At 37.9% G+C, this 5,272-nt stretch overlaps 1 pseudogene; it reads right to left on the bottom strand.

The window, feature by feature from the left end:
* Positions 1–3,345: 3,345 nt before the first annotated feature.
* Positions 3,346–4,382, bottom strand: LOC116071099 (annotated as a pseudogene).
* Positions 4,383–5,272: the final 890 nt, after the last annotated feature.

The raw sequence follows: 5,272 nt of genomic DNA, 5'->3' as shown, positions 1-5,272 counted from the left end.
GGTTTGCTGGGTTCTAGTAGAGACATATTCCTGGATCTTGTTATTTTTTATGCTAGCATCTAGGCATCTGGGTTTGGAATGATTGTAATTTTAGGTGCTGATATCTGCTCTTGTCTTTATTGGTGGGTGTTTCCTTGTTTTCTGTTTCCCTCTCTGGTTCTTAAAAGGGTGTGTTGGCTACTTGTTGCCTGGTAGGGAATTCTAAGATCTTGCTAGGAGATCTGGATACTGAGAGTTCTGGATAAAATGTATTTTTTTACTTATGAATATTTATTAAGCACCAAAAGTACACAGCAATGGGTGCTACATAAAAAGCACAATTATTGATATAATTTTCTGTCATTAAACTTACAATCTAAAATAAAATACAAGAATATTGTCAGCCTACATCAAAGTTTCCTTAATGTGGAACTGGCTACTTTGGCAAATGGATGAGGCAAAATGACCTATTTCAGGCAAAATGTTAATAAGGCTTTGAACATGACATAAGAAATATTTTTTGTGTATCCATTTTCCATGTTATGTTAGGGTAACTAAGGACAAAAAGGGCATTTAGAATTTTCATAAGCACAATGAATTATTTCAAATTGTTCTCAGAAATTCAAACAGAGATGTTCACTGACAAATGTCATCAGCCAGTGAAGCTCCACAACTAATAGGAACTAGATGAAGTCTTTGTCATGGCCCCATTTAGACTTCCATCTTCTTCCACACTACGGGCTCTAATGATACACCCCACAGTGAAGCACCATCTCTAGATGAATCACCATGTAATTATGAGGTCAAACTTACTGGAATATTTCTGTCTCAAGAGAAGTGAGCAAAGACAGCATGGGGATTCTGGCTAAGTGATGTCATGTAAGCAAAGGCAGTCAGGCAAGGCATACACCTCTAAAGTGATGGGGAAAGTACGGGAATGCCTGCTTTTCTGCTCCATGCTTCCAGTGAGGTATGTAAGAACTTAGCATCGAGACCCTAGACTACAAATTCTATTTGCCTAAATGCATGTACAATAGTTCATAAATACTTTTAAGGTAATCACTGCTAGCCATTCTTAGCTGACAAATGCACACTGGAGAAATTTTGGTTCTTGTCAAAAGCAAAGACAAATTTAAAATGCTAAACAAACACAAAGCGTGTATTTTTTAATAATTTATAATTCTCTTAATTCCAAATGAATATTAGGAAATAAAATGGTTGGTTACAATTTAGTTATCTGAAAACAGAAACGTATTCCATAATGGGCATAATCAAGTATTTTAAAGATTCATGATTACAAACTGTTAATGGCAGAGTAACAGCATCCTGAGATATCCTATTTTTGTGTGTGTGTATATATATCTATATTTCTGAATGTGTGTGCATGTGTGTGTGTGAGGCCAGATTTCAGTCCTGGCTGTCATTCCTTTGGAGCCATCCACCTTGCTTTTCGTGATACAGGATTTCCCCTTGGATCTTGGCTCAGTTGTTAGGCTGAGTTGGGTAAGTCTAGGGATCTGCACCCTCCAAGTTCAAATTCAGGTCCTAAGGCTGGTGTGAGTCCATTACTGACTTTCCTGGCAAAACAATACACTAGTGTTTTTGTTTTGGGGATGTTTTGGGGCATAGCATCTCACACTGTAACCTTGAACTCCTGGTAATCTTTCTTCCTCAGCCTCCCAAGTGCTGAGACTACAGTGCAATGTTTGCAAAATATATCTTGGCAACTGAGAAAAAGAAGGTAACATGTTAGCAGCAGAAAAATTTTAAATATGTTCATACTTTTGCATATTGAGCTTATTCAAAAAGAATGGTCCAGACATTTCAAGATAAAAATTTTTATAAAACAAAACTCACTGATTTTTACTTAAAGTTGATACTGTTACTAGCCTCTTTCAATCTAAAAGTATCATTTATACTGTTTTACTACTTTATAGTGAATAAAACCCAGTTATGACATTTGAAATGAAAAAGTCTTCATTAAAATATGTTTTAATAAATCAGCATAGTTCTAATAAGAGAGCAGGAATTAACTTTCATTGGCTTCCTGAGAAAAGAATTTTTAAAGTTTATATCAGTGGTGAATGATTCTAAATTTATGAATCTCAATCAAAATACTTATTTTGGTATTATAGGAAATAGCTAGAATTTCTGATTATAGGATGCAGTTTCCTAAGGCAAGGCAAGTTAGATTATATATGAAGCATAGTTATTAGCACAAAGGTAATATGAGATACAGTCGTTCTTTCTGAAACAAGGTTTTAATATGCAGCCCTAGTTGGCCAAGGACTCACAGAGATCTGCCTGTCTTTGCCTCCAGAGTGCTGGGATTGAAGCCTAGTGCCACCACACCTGGCTCACACTCACTTTTGAAAGCCATACTCCAAGCTGCCTAATAGTGCATTTCATATCCCACTTGAATACTATGTATTTTACAATAAGCTTAGAAGCATAATTGTATAATATATTTTTAAAATGCTTCATTTCACCAACATCACAATGTATGCAGTATTTTCTAGATAACTGGTATTTTTTTGTTTTGTTTTGCTTGAAAAATGTAAAAGACATTAGTAGCTAGTATGTTAAGTAATTTTATGAAGGAAAAATTTATAAGGAGAACGAAATAGAAAACTAAGCGTAGTGATTTAATAAAAAAAAAATCAAGCCATTCTGAAATGTTTTGCTTTTTAGTAATATGCATGTTCCTTTACAATGCTCACTGGATAAACACGTGACTACACAGGAACTGTTCTGGTAGTTTACTCATCTCCCCTATATAGTTCCCAGTACATGATCGGGATTATATTCTTATGATATCAAGGAAAGCAAAACTTGGAGTCCTTTAAAATGTGAGTCATGTAAAAGCTGACTCTTTAGAACAGTGGTTATTCATTACATTTATTAATTGTGTGTGTTTGTGTATATCCACCATGGCTGACTGTGGAGCTTAGAGGACAACTTGTGGGAGTGAGTTCTCATTTACATGACCCATGTGGACATGGTCTCAGATACTTTCTTAAGGATCCAACTTAGTCTGCTAGGGCTGGCAGCAAGTGCTTCTGTTGGTTCACAGAGCAGGGTGTTTAACTCTAAAGAATTAAATTTATATTTTGGATGGCTCAATTAAAAATACCCTTTAACCTTTTTTTTGTTTTTGTTTTTTGGTTATATACTTTTAATGCCTACAGACTAATATATAGCTAAAGAAATGAAAGTTCTGATTTCATGCGTGTTTTTCCATAGAAATAAACATTTTCTTTCATTTTAAATGAGAAAAGGGAAATGAAGAAAACCATTCTCTCTAAGGCTTTGATATAGTTTTAAACAAGGATGGATCAAAGTCGATCAAGTTAAGTAACATTGATTAGAAGAGAGAGAAAAGACACCAAAAATTATTTCCTTCCTAAGGTCTCAGATAGTTTCTTAAGTCTTTTCTTCAGCTCCAAAGGAAATTTCTCGTAGCACTTCTTACAGACTGGCTTCATGTCAAACTCCACAAATTTATTCTTGAGTGTCAGTTTGGTATTGCAGGTAGAACAGGCAAAGCAGCTCACACACCAGGCCTTGTTGAGGGCAGAGACCAAAAACATCACCTTCTATGACATGGTTGCAATGGAAACAAACATCACCAAATAGCTGATTATAGTGAGTTTCACAATAGGCCAAGCCCTTCCTCTCATAATGACAATGTCCAAGAAATGGTTTTTCACATTTGGCACAAGCAAAATGTTCCACATGCCATTGCTTGCCCATGGCATTCGCTACTCGCCCTTCAATGGGCCTCCAGCAGGCGCCACAGATAGGGACCCCCATCTTATCATGACATGACAGACAGTATAACTCCCCTTTCAGTTCCCAAGCATCAGCAGTTAGCACCTTCCCGCAGTTGGCACAGTTGAAGTGGTCTGGATGGTAAGGGTCATTCTTGAAGATCAGAGGCTGTTCATCAATGATGGCATGACATTTCTGGCAGATGTATTTTCCAAGGCCTCGGCCTTTTCACGATTATGACATGGTGACATAGATATCTGCCAGCACTCTTGACAAACCCTATGTCTGCCAGCACCTCCTGGCAGAGGTCACATCGGAAGCACTCAGGATGCCAGTTATTGTGCATGGCTTTGATAACCCAGCCAATGATGAATTCCCCACACTGGTGGCAGCAGGGAGCAAAGAACATCTGGAAGTCATGCTCACAGTACTTCCTTCAAACTCATAAGAGAGTCCTTCTGGGAACTACTGAAAGCACTGAGCACATATGAAGCACTGTTCATGGTACAGCTCACCATTACTATTCATGAACTTCTCAGCAGGTGCAACACCCCCCACCCCTTGCAGCGCTCACACATGGCACTGGCTAAGGCATTGGCCATGTTGCAGTTGCTCATTTCGGCTGCCACGCAGTCCACACCGGGTCAGTCTGTGCCTCAGTCCCTGCAGCGGCGGCCGCACCATCTTCCCTCGATAAAATGTATTTTTAAGGTATTAGGATCTAAATGGGCATGAGGATAGGCTATAAGGTGAGGCTGAGTGGGTCCACAAGAGAGAAGAAAGCAGATGTTCCACCAGGTTCACTAAGGGAAGAGAGTGAAAAGAGGCTACAAGTAGTCTGCTAAAGATCTGGGGACGAGACTGCAGGATTTGGAGAAGGGGGTAGTGAACAGGTTTGGCTGAAATTCTCAGAGAATGACTGCCTATGTCAGGGCTTGGATAACAAAATGAGTATGGAAGAAGATTGTGAGAAAATATATGAATCATTAGCTGGAGATGGGTGCAGAGAGGAGAGGGAGGCTACATGGGTGCTCTGCTACAGAGTTGGGGATAAGACTGGGAATTGGATTTGGAAAAGAAAAGGGACGAAGGACAATTTGCAGTTAACCTACTTGCTTCCCTCTACTCACAATCTTTAATATAAGGATATTTTTTAGCTTTTATGGTCTATCCTTTGGGCTTAGTTATGGTGGATTGTGATAAAGAAACAACCTCTCCCATTACAAAACATACTCTAGCAACAAAAGAAGCACAGAAAGAGATAAGAAACAAATTAAATCATAGCACTAGATGAAGAAAAACAAATTAAATCACAACACAAAAAAAAATTAAAAAGTGAAGGTAAGAACTTGACCCATAATTTAAGTGAAAGGAGTAAAAATGAAAAATTCAAAGTTTAAACCACATAGTCTAACAGCTGCCAACTACATAATTTTCCAACACCTTCATCTTTTGTTTGTGACATTATAAAATAGCATCTTGCTATAGATTTTTAATGGCACATTTCAATCTTATTTTGCTT

The sequence above is a fragment of the Mastomys coucha genome, unplaced genomic scaffold (genome assembly GCF_008632895.1).
Source record: "Mastomys coucha isolate ucsf_1 unplaced genomic scaffold, UCSF_Mcou_1 pScaffold22, whole genome shotgun sequence".
In the NCBI taxonomy this organism is placed as follows: domain Eukaryota; kingdom Metazoa; phylum Chordata; class Mammalia; order Rodentia; family Muridae; genus Mastomys; species Mastomys coucha.
This window is presented reverse-complemented; position numbering and strand designations above follow the sequence as displayed.